The sequence below is a fragment of the Rattus norvegicus genome, chromosome 1, assembly GCF_021556685.1.
Source record: "Rattus norvegicus strain SHRSP/BbbUtx chromosome 1, alternate assembly SHRSP_T2T, whole genome shotgun sequence".
Classification (NCBI taxonomy): Eukaryota; Metazoa; Chordata; class Mammalia; order Rodentia; family Muridae; genus Rattus; species Rattus norvegicus.
In genome coordinates, this window is record NC_141534.1 from 251,195,260 (window position 1) to 251,212,441 (window position 17,182).

The window sequence follows — 17,182 nt, forward strand, 5'->3', positions numbered from 1 at the left end:
GAGGATGTGGGGAAGTCTATTGTGTTGGGGTTTGTGGTTGGGGATATCTTGTTCGAGAAAAGGGACAAGGTATAGATTGAAGATCAGTCAGTGGGCAGACGGGGAGGGGCATAAAGAATAGATGGTAAAAATGGAGAAAAACAGCAACAACAACAACAACAACAACAACAGTAATGGGTAAAAATCAACATACATAAAAAAGGCCAATCTCTGTATGAGTCCTCACTGGCCTCCTTACAGTAATTGACAACATATCTTTAAATTCATATGGAAGTTTAAGGATGTAGAATGATCAACAGTCTTGAAAATATGTAGCAAATTCCAGGGACATACAGTCTGGGCTTTTAAAAGAGGGTTTGAATGTTTCATTAATGGGGAACTGGGACACTGCACTACTAGTAAAGGATATAAACAAAGACAAAGGGAACAGAACTGACTCCTAACAACTAGCCTCAATGTCATTAAATGTTTTATAAATTAGATTGTCAAATTGTGGAAAAACAGTTTTTCCTAAATTACACAATGCCAATAGTTAATCTTGACAGTTTATTTAATAAACACCTATCTTTAATCCAACTAAGGCAAATTCATCAAAATTATTCTCAGAACTTTCATTCACCTACTCATTCTAATGGTACAACACAATTATCTGTTTAAAAACCTCTATAGGGCTTATTGGTACAAATATGTCCATATCTTTTTAAATACACATGAAATACAAGTGATGCACACACTGGATAATGGTGGTGAAAATTTTCATGTTAATACAGAACTATTTATGATTTATAAGAATGTTGAATTTTGCTTCATTTTATGTGCCATTTATCTTACGCTATTCTGCTTCATTATTTTAAATTTTCCTGCAGAATCACCATCCCTCATCTCAAGCTATATTACAGGTAATTGTGATAAAAACTGTATCGTATTGGAACATAGACAGGGAGGTTGAAAATGGAATGGAACTGAAGACCCAGAAATGAACTCCCACAGGTACGGTCACTTGAACGTTGACAAAGGAGGTAAAAACATACAGTGGGAAAAAGATAGCATTTTTAACACATGGTGCTTGTTCAACTGGAAGTCAGCATGTAGAAGAATGCAAGTTGATCCATTCTTTTTCCCCTATCGAAATCTCAAGTTCAAGAGGATTAGGACCTCCTCATAAAACCCAATATACTCAAAGTAATAGAATAAAAATTGGGAAAGAGTCTCAAACACATATGCACTGTGGAAAATTTTCTAAACAGAACACTAATGGCTTATGCTATAAGATCAAGAATTGACAAATGGAACCTCATAAAACTGCAAAGCATATGTAAGGCAAAGGACACTCTCATTAGGACAAAACAACGACCAACACACTTGGAAAAGATCTTTACCAATCCTACCTCAAATAAAGGACTAATATCCAATATATACAGAGAACTCATTAAGTTCAACTTCAGAGAATCAATTAATACTATTAAAAATGGAGTACAGAGATACAAAAATTCTCATCTGAGGAATATAGAGTGGCTGAGAAGTACCTAAAGAAACGCTCTGAATCTGTAGGGTGCTTTTGGCAAAATGACCGTCATTACTATATTAATCCTGCCAATCCATGAGCATGGAAGGTCTTTCAATCTTCTGAGATCTTCCTCAATTTCTTTATACAGAGACTTGAAGTTCTTGTCATACAGATCTTTCACTTGCTTGGTTAAAGTCACACCAAGATATTTTATATTATCTGGGGCTATTGTGAAGGATGTCATTTCATTAATTTCTTTCTCAGCCTGTTTATCCTTTGAGTAGAGGAAGGCTACTGATTTGTTTGAGTTACTTTTCTACCCTGACACTTTAGTGAAGTTGTTTATCAGGTTAAGTAGTTCTCTGGTGGAAGGTTTGGGGTAACTCAAGTACACTATCAAATCATCTGCAAATAGTGATATTTTGACTTCTTCATTTCCAATCTGTATCCCTTTGATCTCCTTGTTGTCTGATTGCTCTGGCTAGAACTTTGAGAACTATATTGAATAAGTAGGGAGAGAGTGGGCAGCTTTGTCTAGTCCCTGATTTTAGTGGGATTACTTCAAGTTTCTCTCCATTTAGTTTAATATTAGCTACTGGTTTGCTGTATATTGCTTCTACTATGTTTAAATATGGGCCATGAATTACTGATCTTTCCAGGACTTTTATCATGAAGGGGCATTGAATTTTGTCAAATGCTTTCTCAGCATCTATTAAAATGATCATGTGGTTCTTATCTTTAAGTTTATTTATATAGTGGATTGCATTGATGGACTTTCGTATATTAAACAATCCCTGCATCCATGGGATGAAGCCTACTTGATCATGGTGGATGATTGTTTTGATGTGTTCTTGGATTTGGTTTGCAAGAATTTCATTTTTTGTGTCAATATTCATAAGGAAAATTGGTCTGAAGTTCCCTTTCTTTGTTGAGTCTGAGTGTGGTTTCTGCATAAGAGTAATTGTGGCTTCATAGAAGGAATTTGGTAGTACTCTGTCTGTTTCTATTTTGTGGAATAGTTTGGACAGTATTGATATGAGGTTCTATGAAGGCCTGAAAGAATTCTGCACTGGAACAATCTGGTCATGGGCACTTTTTGGTTGGGAGAGTTTTAATAACTGCTTCTATTTCTTTAGGAGTTATGGGGTTGTTTAGATGATTTATTTGTTCTTGATATAACTTAGGTACCTGGTATCTGTCCAGAAAATTGTCCATTTCCTCCAGATTTTCCAGTTTTCTTGAATATAGGCTTTTGTATTAGGATCTGATGGTTTTTTTTTTTAATTTCTTCAGATTCTGCTGTTATGTCTCCCTTTTCATTTCTGATTTTGTTAATTGGGGTACACTCTCTGTGCCACCTCGTTAGTCTGGCTAAGGATTTATCTATCTTGTAGATTTTCTGAAAGCGCCAGTTCCTGGTTTTGTTTATTCTTTGTATAGTCCTTTTCTTTTCAACTTGGTTGATTTCAACTCTGAATTTGATTTCCTTCCTTCTACTCCTCTTGGGTTTATTTAGTTCTTTTTGTTCTAGAGCTTTAAGGTGTGCTGTCAAGCTGGTGACATATGCTCTCTCCTGTTTCTTTTTACAGGAACTAAGGGCTATGAGTTTTCCTCTTAGTACTTCTTATATTGTGTCCCATAAGCTTGGGAATGTTGTGTCTTCATTTTCATTAAATTCTAAGAAGTCTTTAATTTCTTTCTTTTTTCTTCCTTGACTAAGTTGTTATTCAGTAGAACATTGTTCATTTTCCACGTATGTGTGGGCTTTCTCTCATTATTGTTATTGAAGACCAGTCTTCATGCTTGGTGATCTGATAGGATGCATTGGATTATTTCTATCTTACTGTATCTGTGGAGGCCTGTTTTGTGACTGATTATATGGTCAATTTTAGAGAAGGTTCCATGAGGTGCTGAGAAGTATGTGTATCCTTTTGTTTTAGGATGGAATGTTTTATAAATATCTGTTAAATCCATTTGTTTCACAAATTCTGTTAGTTTCTCTATGTCTCTGTTTTCATGATCTGTTCAGTGATGAGTGGGGTGTTGAAAACTCCTAGTATTATCATGTGATGTGCAATGTATGCTTTGAGCTTTAATAAAGTTTCTTTTATGATTGTAGGTGCCCTTGTATTTGGAGCATAGATATTTAGGATTGTGAATTCATCTTGGTGGATATTTCCTTTGATGAATATAAAGTGTCCTTCCTTATATTTTTAATGACTTTTGGTTGAAAGTTAATTTTATTTCATATTAGAATGGCAACTCCAGCTTGTTTCTTTGGACCACATGCATGAAAAGTAGTTTTCCACCCATTTTCTCTGAGGTAGTGTCTGTCTTTGTTTCTGAGGTGTCTTTCCTGCATGCAGTAAAATGCTGGGTCCTCTTTACGTATCCATTCTGTTAGTCTATGTCTTTTTATTGGGGAATTTATTCCATTGATGTTGAGAGATAGTAAGTTATAGTGATTGTCGCTTCTTGTTATTTTCATTGTTAGAGGAGGAATTATGTTTGTCTCTCTTTTTGTTTCATTGCAAGGAAATTATATTCTTGCTTTCTGTACAGTGTAGTTTCTCTCCTTTTCCTGGAGTTTTCCATCCATTATCCTTTGCAGGTCGGTATTTGTAGAAAGATATTGCATAAATTTGTTTTTGTCATGGAATATCTTGGTTTCTCCATCTATGTTAATTGAAAGTTTTGCTGGATACAATAACTTGGGCTGGCATTTGTGTTCTCATAGGGTCTGTATGGCATGTGTACAGTATCTTTTGGCATTCATAGTCTCTGGTGAGAATCTGGTGTAATTGTTATACCTCTACCTTTTTCTGTCACTTTAACTTTTTCCCTTACTGCTTTCAATATTCTTTTTTTGTTGTTTTGTGCATTTGTGTGTTTGGTGTGACAGGAGGAATTTCTCTTCTGGCTCAATCTATTTAGAGTTCTGTAGGCTTCTTGTATGTTTACGGGCATCTCTTTCTTTAAATTAGGGAAGTTTTCTTCTATAATTTTGTTGAATATATTTACTGGCCATTTATGTTGGGAGTTTTCCCTCTCTTCTATACATATTATCCTTAGGTTTGATCTTCTCATTGTGTCCTGGATTTCCTCTATGTTTTGGGCTAGGATCTTTTTGTGTTTTACATTATCTTTGACAGTTGTGTCAATGTTTTCTATAGTATCTTCTGCTCCTGAGATTCTCTCTTCTATCTCTTGTATTCTGTTGGTGATGCTTGTATCTATGGATCCTTGCCTCTTCATTTGGTTTTCTATATCCAGGGTTGTCTCCCTTTGTGCTTTCTTTATTGTTTCTATTTCCCTTTTTCAATTCCTTCACCTGTTTTGTTGTGTTTTCCTGTAATTCTTTCAGGGATTTTTGTGTTTCTTCTCTAAGGGCTTCTACTTGTTTACTTGTATTTTTTGCATTTCTCTAAGGAAGTTCTTTATTTCTTTCTTAAAGTCCTCCTTCATCATTATCAAAAATGTGATTTTAAATCTAAATCTTGCTTTTCTTGTGTGTTTGGATATACAGTATTTTTGTTGGTGAGAGATCTGGACTCCGATGGATGCCAAGTAGTCTTGGTTTCTGTTGCTTGGGTTCCTGTGCTTGCCTCTAGCCATTGGGTTGTCTCTGGTGTTTGCTTGTCTTGCTGTTTCTGAGAGTTACTTGACCCTTCTGTAGGCCTTTGTGTCAGCACTCCTGTAGAACTGTTTTCCTGTTTTCTTTCATCCTTTCCTGAGAATAGGTGCTCTGATTTCAGGTGTTTTGGCACTTCTGGAGACTGTCTTCCAGCTCTAGACATGGGCAGGAATCAAAGGGTCCTGCCCCTGATTGCTCATGTAGTTCCTTGCTCACAGAGGGCACAGTTGGCACTATGTGATTCTCTCTTATGTCTGGACTATGGGCAGAGGATAATTTTCTCTGACTTCCCAGGCGTATCCACACTTATGCGGGTCCAGCTCTCTCCCCCATGTGATTTGGGTGCAGGGCGATGTGTGGTAGTTCAGTTTGGTCCTGGAGGCAGACCAGAACTGCAGCTACCACTGACCATCTGTTCCTATGTCCCCATGTCCAGAGACACTGTGCAGTTTCCCCTTGGACCAGGGATGTGGGCCGAGGTATCCCTTTCTTCTTTTAATATTCTTTCTTTGTTTGCGCATTTGTTATTTTAACTATTATGTGACGGGAGGAATTTCTCTTCTGGTCCAATCTATTGAGATTTCTATAGGCTTCTTGTATGTTTTCGCGCATCTCTTTCTTTAGGTTAAGGAAGTTTTCTTCTATAATTTTGTCGAATATAATTACTGGCCCTTTAATTTGGGAATCTTCCCTGTCTTCCATACCTATTATCCTCATGTTTGACCTTCTCATAACATCCTGAATTTCCTGGATGTTTTGGGGTAAGAGCATTTTGCATTTTACATTATCTCTGACAATTGTATAAATGTTTTCTATAGTATCTTCTGCCCCTGAGATTCTCTCTTCTATTTCTTGTATTCTGTTGGTGATGCTTATATCTATGACTTGTCTCTTCCTCAGGTTTTCTTTTTCCAGAGTTGTCTCACTATGTGCTTTCTTTATTCTTTCTATTTCCTTTTTTAAATTCTGGACAGTTTTGTTCAATTTGTACACCTGTTTAGTTGTGTTTTCCTGCAATTCTTTTAGGAATTTTTTTGTGTTTCCTCTTTATGGGCTTCTACTTGTTAAAATATGGAATGCTTCACGAATTTGCATGTCATCCTTGCACAGGGGTCATGCCAATCTGTATCATTCCAATTTTTGTATATGTGCTGCCAAAGCAAGCAAAAAACATCTTTTAAAAAAAAATACTGCTTTACAGTATTTCATAAATCATATTACATAAATTCTGTGGATTTTCTTAAAATTCTCAATTCAGTATTTCTTCTGATTTTCTCTACTTTCTTTGTCTAAGCCAAAGCTATTTCTACTGAGCATTAAAGCTGAGACTTGTAGATTCTGTCCTTTGGTAGGCAGACAGAGAATATAGTTAGTTGAGCCAGGTTTTGAGTTCTTACCTTGCCCTTTTTTCCTCCAGATAGACATTTGGTTCTATTGCATTCACCAGCCTTTACTGACAGTGTACTCTGATTCAATATCAACCTTATTCAGTCCTATCCAAACAGACATGAATTTAGTTAATAAGTAGATCATCATATTTGACATAGAGATCAGAAAAGTTTGAACTTAATGATGCTTTGAAACCAGTTAATGATTCAATCATCATTTTCTGACATGGAGATCGAAAGGGTATGACCTTAATTATTTTTAGACATCTGGTAATCCAAAGTCATCTTGCCCTGTTGTCTTTGCAAGGTAAGCAGAATTTGTTACCTGGCTCATGTTGACGTAAAATCTAAAAGAAACAAATTCCATTTATTAGACAAAAGCTAGACTAAAATTTAAAGTTGGTTAAATCTTAAATTGGTGAGATTCTAAGGGCCTCAATGCCCAGAGTACTAGCTGAGAAGGACAGAGTCTATGGAATAGTTATAGACATACGTCCTAACCTGTTTCATTTCCTACCAGAATCATTGTGGGTGACTGTTAAAATCTTGAGCTACACAGCACCCTCAGACGTATCAGTATATCATCAGTATGACCTTGGTCTTACTCTTTGCTGAGCTGGTCTCAGAACTTTTCTGAGCTATGGATTTAGGATGTGGTCCAACTTACAGTATTCATTTCCATAGGTCCATATTATTGCTCCCTCAATATCAGGAAGGTCCATGAGAGTAATTGTCTTTATAGAAGAGAGGAAAATATGGGATGTGGGTAACAAGTTGTAACATAAAAGATTATTTTTGAAGGGTACCCACCGAGGAAGATTGCTCGGACATATGTGTAAGCCAATAGTCTATTAGCCAGCTGGTATTACTAGTGTTCTGGATACCAGTGTAGCCCTATGCCTTTCTCATATTGTGTGTTAAGCACACACACAAAAAGACATTTTTATGTTGGCATACTTCAGTTAACAATGGTTAGCCAGAAGCAGAACTGCAGAAGCAAAAATAAGCAAAGTAAATACATGTAGAGATTTTCTCAGAACTATATTTTGATGACTAAGTTCTTTTAGGGATTTTCGGGTTTTTTGTTTGTTTGGTTATTTTGTTTTTGTTTTTGTTTTTGTATTGGGGTGATGTGTTGTTGATTTGTTTGTTTGTTCTCATTTTGACAAGTAGTATTGTCTATGTGCTGAGTTTTATGGTCTCAGCGGTACAGCCATCATGAAATCAATTGTGCTAATATCTGAGGGCCCATTACAATTATAACTGGTCCCATCACAGTTACTGTGTCTGTGCAAGACCTGAGATAGGGAAGGCACCCAAGGATCAATGGATGTGTCCTTAGTTGTGACTCACAGGTTCAGGGATATTAAGCCTGGAGCATCTGCCTCCTGTTGCCGGGCAGAAACCTAGGTTGAGAGATAGGGGGACCAATAAACTCACAAAGTTTTTGATTCAAAACTTATTCTGTCTACAAAAAATGTATGGATTGTGAATGGAGCAGAGACTGAGAAAACAGCTAATCAATAACAGCCAAACTTTAGCACTATTGCATGGATGGTCACCAAATCCTGATACTATTACTGATACTTTGTTATGCTTGCAGACAGGAGTCTAACATGGCTGTCCTCTGATAGGATCTATCCACCAACTGACTCAGACAGAAACAGACAGCCACAGCCAAACAGTAGATGGAGCTTGGGAACTCTTAGGGAAGAAGAAGAGACAGGATTGTAGCTCTTAATGAGATTAGAACTCCACAGTAAGACAAACAGAATCTACTAATCTGGACCCTTGGGGTTCTCAGAGATGGACCCACCAACCAAAGAATATATGCAGGCTGGACCTAGGCTTCCTCCCTCATATGTAGCAGATGTGCAGTTTGGTCTTCATGTGAGTCCTGAACAACTAGAAAGGAACCTATCCCAAAAACTGTTGCCAGCAGTTGGGATATGGACTTACAGCTGGGCTGCCTTGTCAGACCTCAGTGGGAAAGGAAGCACCTATCCTCTCTGAGACTTGAAAAGGCAGGTTGAGGAGAAATCCAGAAAAGAGGGTATTGGAGAAGGATTGTGGAAAGGAGTGACCAGGAGCAGGAAAGTGAGTTGGATGTAAAGTGAATATGTAAAAAATTAAAAACTAAAATAAAAAATTCTATTATGGAAACTAGTTTCCCACAATGTGACTCACAGTGCTCCCCTTTTTCCCACATATCCTTACTTACAAATGCTTACTGCAATGAGGCATTGGTCTAGGTGAAACCCTGTGGCTTCTGCTACACCATCAATAGGGGATATGCACAGGAACTCTTCTCAGATATCCTGTTCTTGTCATTTTTCATAGAGATCCTATATCTTTCTCTCTACAGGGGTTGCTTTTTCATTCACTTCAGCAGTTCATACATAAGGTAGATATTTGGGTGGGCCAATTAAAAGCCCAGTATTTGGGACTAGGTGGTAGGTAAGTTGGTCATTCCATCAGATCTCCTGCACCACACCACCAGGGCAAGATCTTCAGCATCATCTCAGCTAGCTCACCCAATGCTGTAGTCAACAAGGGACATGGCCAGCTCTCACACTTTCATAATGTAAAAGTTGGCTCATCCATGTCATTGCCATCAGTGCTATCTCTACTGTGCTGCCTAGGTAAGATGCAGGGCCTCTCTACTGGTGCTGCAGCTAAGGTTGGGTGAACTAGCTCTTCCATGATCATACATCCATTTCCTTCAACTGTAGCAGGTGGAGAGGGCATTTCTCCAGTGCCCACTCCATTTCCTCATGTTAGGAAAATGGCAGGGCCAGCTTTCCCACTCTCACACATTGAGGGCTGACACAAGCAGTCAGAACCAGCTCTACTGTACTTGTTGGATGAGGTACAAAACCTGCTCTTAGAGTGCTGCAGCTGGAGAGCTGTGGAGCCAGCTCTTCCACAAGGCACAGGCAAAGAATGAAGCCATCTCTGCACAGCCCTCAGACATCAACATGGACCCAAATGGCAGAAGAGACCAGGGACATCCTGTGCTTACAACAGACTCCTACTGTCTTGGAGCCATGAACCCAGACATGGCCTTTGGTGGCAGCATAGACCAGGACTTCACAATGGCCTTAGGCAGCATTACTCTCTATTCATATCAGGATGCTCCTCACTACTTTCAAGTGTCCAGTTACAACTCTCTTCCTTGTGCACACATCCTTCTACTTCTCTTTTTCTTCTATCTCTCCACCAATTACTTGCTCAACTTAGTGATACCCATGGTATCTGGGTGTCTAAGAATGTCTCATCAGTTCTCTGCCACACCCATGCCACATATCGCCAGGCTGGGGATCCTCTAAGGTTTGCTTTGACAAACTCAGCCTCATGGGACTGGGCATGGTAATCTTGGAGGTGTCCTGACTGCCCAGGCCCAGTGACACTGGGCTTGGGATTGTCTCTGGCTTGTTCTGCCCACCTGGGCCACATGACATCAGATGCAAAAGAAGAAGCCACATTTTCAACAAGTTAATAAAAAAGTCAACCCTTGCTCTTTTTTTTTTTCTTTTATTGCCATACAGCCTGAGTTTCCAAGATGCCCCTCTGCTCTATCACTGTAATCCAGTTCATGCTAAAAACACACCACCTGTGTTCTTGGATTATATCACCCTCTAGTGGTGATGTAAAAATACTCCAAGGCAAAGCCCCGTCTTGTGGCAAACCTAAACACAAGATACAGTGTGCTTGTGTGCTGAGATAATAGTGTCAAACATATAAAGTAAGAACTGATTAAAACTATGATGAAGTATATGAACTCTTCATAGTAATCATGCCTGATATGTAAAAAATTAAATTCCTTTGGTCTCCTAGCTTCAAGAATCTCCAAGGTAAAGGCTCTATATAACTGGAGGCCCTAGTCGGCCCTCTGCCGTTTTCATATCACCTAACCCTGGTAGTAAAAGGTCCTTAGAACCTCAGTCCCTGGCCCAAATGTCTGTCCTCTGCTTAGTTCACGGAACTGAAGTTCAAGGGTTCTTGGGCTTTCACAGGCCCACATTTGTACACATCCAGCTAACTCCAGTTACCCACGTTTCAGCACAAAATTAGAACCAACATTAAAAAAATCAAGGCAATGTACTGAGCCAGAAATTTTAAAATGGTATTCATTCGACATAGTCTATCACCAATCCTCCTAGCCAAAGGGGAAGACCATGACTTATACAAAGAGGGTACTCCCACACCTACCCACCAAATCCATCCTCCTTACCTGCCCTGACATTCTCCTCCACTGGGGCATGGAGCCTTAACAAGGCCAAGATCCTCTCCTATTGACACTCAACAAGTCAGTTATTTGCTACATATGCGACTGAAACCATAGGTCCATCCCTGTGGATTCTTTGGATCGTGGTTTAGTCCCTAGAACCTTTGAGGAGGGGTGTGTATACTATTGTTTTTCTTATGGGGTTTCAAAACCCTTCATGTCCTTTAGCCATTACTCTAAAGCCTCCACTGGGGATCCCATTTTCAGCTCAATTGTTGGCTGTGAGCATCTACCTCTGTATTTGTCAGGCACAGGCAGAGACTCTGAGGGGACAATTATATCAGGTTCCTGTCAGCATGCACTGCTTTTTTATTTGTTTTGCTATCCCATCTCCCTCTTTGGGGCAGACTTTGTGTCCAAGGTCTATGGTCTGGGCACAGATGGAGACTGGAAAGCTAATTTTCTCTTTCTTCTTTTTGATGGGATTTTTCTCTTAGTACTTCATCTATTCATGCTGAAGTATACCTCAGAATACCTTTCCTTAAAAATTTCAGTCAGATTTATTTATTTATTCACTTATATTTATTTATTCACATTTATTTATTTATTTAGTGTGTGTATGTGTGTCTTTGTGTGTGTGTGTGTGTGTGTGTGTGTGTGTGTGTGTGTGTGTTTCTGGGGTGCTTATATGCAACAGTTGACATATAGAAGTCAGAAGACAACTTGTGGAATTTGGTTCTCCCCTTCTACCACATGGGGCCTGGGGTTTGTTCTCAGGCTTACCCTCTGAACCATCACATTAGACCTTTCTGCCCTTTTAAAGCTGAAATCATATTCAATTGTCTCTATGTAATACATTAATTATCCATTCATCTGTCAGTAGAAGGATGACTTGAAAGAGTAGAGATATGTATGAAGTCATCATACATGGAGGAAACAGTGTTGGATGGAGGCTCTCTCAGATAAAGAACGTGGCAATGTAGTAAGCAAGTCCTAGGTTCATACTGACTGCTTTCAGGGATCCAGGATCATCAGATGACCTGGAGTTATAATGAACTGCTATTGTTAGGAACATGTCCTTGATTTGGTGAGCATTGTAGTGTCATGGAAGACTATTGATCAATGAAATGAATAGAAAAACAGTGGTATGTTAATTAACTGAGTTTTATTCCTCTTCAGAAACAGACAAATGAAACATGGATGGAGGGTTTCCTGGAAAAAGAGATATTTGGGAATATTTCTATTTGTTTGGAGACCCATAGGAAACAAAGAGAATTCCAACTTCCAGGCTTGGCTTTTTAAGTGATAAAAAACTATTCACACCTTTCTGATGATATGACAGAATGATTTCCAGAGTGGTTGTACCAGCTCACAATCCCACCAATAAGGAAGGAATCTTCATCTTTCTCCACATCGTCATTATGATTATCTGGCATCTGACTTTTGATCTTACCCATTCTGACTGGTGTGAAGTAGAATCTCAGGGTCACTTTGATTTGCATTTTCCTGAGGACTAAGATGCTTCACAAATTTACAAGTTTCTCTACCTATTCAATATAGGACTTGAGGTCCTAGCCAGAGCAATTAAACAACAAAAAGAGGTCAAAGGTACACAAATTGGAAATGAAAAAGTCAAAATATCCCCCTTTGCATATGATATAATAGTATACATAAGTGACCCAAAAATTCCACCAGAGAAGTTCTACAGCTGATAACACAGCTAAGTGGCTGGATACAAAATTAACTAAAACAAAAAAATAATGAGTAGCCTTCATTTACTCAAATGATAAACAGACCTAAAAAGAAATGAGAGAAATAAACCCTTTATAATAGCCACAGATAATATAAAATACCTTGGTGTGACTCTAACCAAGCAAGTGAAAGATCTGTATTACAAGAACTTCAAGTCTCTCAAGAAAGAAATTGAAGATGATCTCAGAAGATGAAAAAATCTCCCATGCTCATGGATTGCCAGGATTAGCATACTAAAAATGTCCTTCTGGCCAAAAGCAGTCTAAAGATTCAATGCAATCCCCATCAAAATTCTTCATAGAGTTAGAAAGAGCAATTTACAAATTGATGAGGAATAAGAAATAGCTGAGGGTAGTGAAAACTATCTTCAACAATAACAGAACTTCAGGGAAAATCACCATCCCTGACTTCAAGCTGTATTACAGAGTAATCATGACAAAAGCTCCATGGTGTTGGTATAGATTTAGGCATGTAGATCAATGGAATAGAATTGAATGACCAGAAATAAACGTACAAACCTATGGTTGCTTGATTTTTGACAAAGGAACTAAAACCTTCTTGTGGAAAAAAGCATTTTCAACAAATGGTGCTAGTTAAACTGGAAGACAGCATGTAGAAGATTGCAAACTGACACAACCTTATCTCTTTATATAAAGCTCAAATACAAGTGAATCAAGGACCTCCACATAACACCAGATACACTGAAACTTACAGAAGACAAAGTGGGGAAGAGCCTTTAACACATAGGCTCAGAGGAAGATTTCCTGAACAAAACACCAATGGCTTATGCTCTAACATAAAAAAAAAGACAAATGGAACCTCATAAAATTGAAAAGCTTCTTATGTAAGGCAAAAGACACTGTCAATAGGACAAAATGTCAACCAAAAGATGGAGAAAAATCTTTACTAATCCTACCTTGGAAAGAGAGCTAGTATCTAATATATTCAAAAAACTCAAGAAGTTAGACTCCAGAGAGTAAAAGCATCCCATTAAAAATGGACTACAGAGCTAAACAAAGAATTATAACTGAGGAATAACAAATGGCTAAGAGCCACCTAAAGAAATGTACAACATCCTTAGTCATCAGGGAAATGCAAATCCAAACAACCCTGAGATTCCACTTCATACCATTCAGAATGGCTAATATCAAAAACTCAGATGGTACTCTGACCACTCTGGAAATCGACACCATATTACCTGAGAATCCCACTATACCACTATTGGGCATACACCCAAGTAATCTCTAATATACAACAAGGAAACATGCTCTACTCTGCTCATTGCAGCTTTATTTATAACAGCCAAAAGCTGGAAAGAACCCAAATGTCCTCAACAGAGGAATGGATACAGAATATAAAATACATCAACACAGTGGATTAATACTCAGCTATTATAAACAATGATTTCATGAAATTCATAGGCAAATGGATGAAACTAGTAAATATCATCCTGAGTGAGGTAACCCAATCACAAAAGAATACACATAGTATTCACTCAGTGATAAGTAGAAAGCTTAGAATACTTCAGAAAAAATTCACAGATCATATAAAGCTCAAGAATATAGAAGACCAAGATGTAGATACTTCAGACAATCTTAGAAGGGAGAACAAAATGCTCACAGTAGGTTAAATAGAGACAAAGTGTGGATTAGGCACTGAAGAAAAGTCATCTAGAGATTGCCCCATCTGGGGATCCGTTGCATATGCAGCCATCAAACCCAGTCACTAATGCAGATGCCAACAATTGCTTGCTGAAAATAGACTAATATGGATATCTCTTGAGAGAGTCTGCTAGAGCCTTACTGATACAGATGATTATGCTTGCAACTAAACATCAGACTCATCAAGGGGACCCCAATTGAGGAGTTAGAGAAAGGATTGAAGGAGCTGAGGTGTTTACAATCCCATAGGAAGAACAACAATGTCAACCCACTAGACCCCCAAAGCTCCCATGGACTAAATCACCAACCAAAGGGTACAAAAGGATGGACCCATGGCTCCACCTGCTTATATAGCAGAGGATGACATTGTCTGGAATCAGTAGGGTGAGAAGCCCTTGATCCGGTGTATGCACATTTCACTACTGTAGAAAAATCCCAGGTTGTTGATGTGGGAGTGGGTAGGTAGAAATGGGAGCATATTCAGTGAAGCAGAAGGAGAGCGAGTGGAACACACAAACAGAGAAAGGAGGATAACATTTGAAATGTAAATACATAGAATATTCAATAAAAATAAATAAAAAAGTAAGCAAAACATAATTTACCGAGGAATTGCGAATGGGGAAGAAACACCTTAAGAAATGTTCAAATTCTTGGGCACTGAAGCTGCAGGTCCCCAGCACTCCACACACCGCCCGGACCTGAAGGGACCAGATCAACAGTTCACTGTACACAAATCCCATGGGAGGGAGAGCTAAACCTTCAGAGAGGCAGACACACCTGGGAAACGAGAAGAGACTACACTCTGCCCACATTTCTGACTCCAGAGGAAACCACCTAATGCCATCTGGGATACCTGTGCATGGGGGCTCCCGGAAAAGGCAGCACAGGCCCTCCTGGTTGCCGCCCTCACTGAGAACTCAAAAGCAACACCTCACAAGCAAACTTGAGTCGCAGGACCACAGGTAAGAACAACTTTACTGCTCCAAGCAACCTGCCTGGTGAACTCAGGACATAGGCCCACAGGAACAGCTGAAGACAAGAAGACAGGAAAAACTACACACCCGAGAGCAGAACACTCTGTTCCCATAACTGGCTGAAAGAAAACAGGAAAACAGCACTCCTGACACCCTGGCCTATAGGACAGTCTAGCCACTGTCAGAAATTGCAGAACAAAGTAACACCAGAGATGGCGAGAGGCAAGCACTGGAACTCAAGCAATAGAAACCAAGATTACGTGGCATCATCGGAGCACAATTCTCCCACCAAACCAAACACTGAATATCCAAACACACCAGAAAAGCAAGATCTAGATTTAAAATCATATTTTATCATGATGCTGGAGGACTTCAAGAAAGACATGAAGAACTCCCTTTGTGAAATGTAGGAAAACATAAATAAAAAGTAGAAGCCAATAGAGAGGAATCACAGAAATCCCTGAAAGAATTCCAGGAAAACACAACCAAACAGGTGAAGGAATTAAAAATGGAAACAGAAGCAATGAAGAAAAACACAGGGAAACAACCCTGGATATAGAAAAGCAAAGGAAGAGACAAGGAACTGTAGATACAAGCATCACCAACATAATACAAGAGATAGAAGAGAGAATCTCAGGAACAGAAGATTCCATAGAAATCATCGACACAACTGTCAAAGATAATGTAAAATAGAAAAAGCTACTGGTCCAAAACATACAGGAAATCCAGGACTCAATGAGAAGATCAAACCTAAGGATAACAGGTATAGAAGAGAATGAAGACTCCCAGCTCAAAGGACCAGTAAATATCTTCAAAAAATCATAGAAGAAACCTTCCCTACCCTAAGGAAAGAGATGCCCATAAACATAGAAGAAGCCTACAGAACTCCAAATAGATTGGACCAGAAAAGAAACTCCTCCTGTCACATAATATTCAAAACACCAAATGCACAAAATAAAGAAAGAATATGAAAAGCAGTAAGGGAAAAAGGTCAAGTAACATATAGAGGCAGACCTATCAGAATCACACCAGACTTCTCGCCAGAGACAATGAAAGCCAGAAGATCCTGGACAGATGTCATACAGGCCCTAAGAGAACTGAAATGCCAGCACAGGTTACTGTATCCTGCAAAACTCTCCATTAACATAGATGGAGAAACCAACACATTCCATGACAAAACCAAATTTACACAATATCTTTCTACAAATCCAGCGCTACAAAGGATAATATATGGTAAAACCCAACTTAAGGAGGCAAGCTACACCCTAGAAAAAGGAAGAAACTAATCATCTTCACAACAAAACAAAGAGAAGAAAAGCACACATACATACCTCACATCCAGATAGGAATATAACAGGAAGCAATAATCACTATTCTTTAATATCTCTCAACATCAATGGTCTCAACTCACCGACAAAAAGACATAGATTAACAAACTGGATAGGCAATGAGGAGCCTGCATTCTGCTGCCTACAGAAAACACACCTCAGAGACAAAGACAGACACTACCTCAGATTGAAAGGCTGGAAAACAACTTTTCAAGCAAATGGTTGGCAGAAGCAATCTGGAGTAGCCATTCTAATATAATAAAGTCGATTTTCAAGTAAACGTCATCAAAAAAGATAAGGAAGGACACTTCATATTCAGCAAAAGAAAAATCCACCAAGATGAACTCTCAATCCTAAATGTCTATGCTTCAAATACAAGGGAACCTACATACATAAAAGAAACCTTACTAAAGTTCAGAACACACAGTGCACCTCAAACAATAATAGTAGGAGATTTCAACACCCCACTCTTATCATGGAATAGGTCATGGAAAAGAAATTAAACAGAGACATAGACAGACTAAGAGAAGTCATGAGCCAAATGGACTTAACAGATATTTATAGAACATTCTATCCTACAGCAATGAATAGCTTAGTAAGGGCACCAGTGGATGGGGAAGCCCTTGGTCCTGCCAAGGCTGGACCCCCACTGAACGGGATTGTTGGGAGGAGGGCAGTAATGGGGGGAGGATGGGAAGGGGAACACCGAT

The 17,182-nt window shown here is 38.8% G+C and overlaps 1 non-coding gene across 1 annotated transcript; it reads right to left on the bottom strand.

The window, feature by feature from the left end:
- Positions 1 to 6,206: 6,206 nt before the first annotated feature.
- Positions 6,207 to 6,308, bottom strand: LOC120100177 (U6 spliceosomal RNA). Its single transcript, XR_015655728.1, has one exon. It is a non-coding gene; the product is annotated as a U6 spliceosomal RNA (small nuclear RNA).
- Positions 6,309 to 17,182: the final 10,874 nt, after the last annotated feature.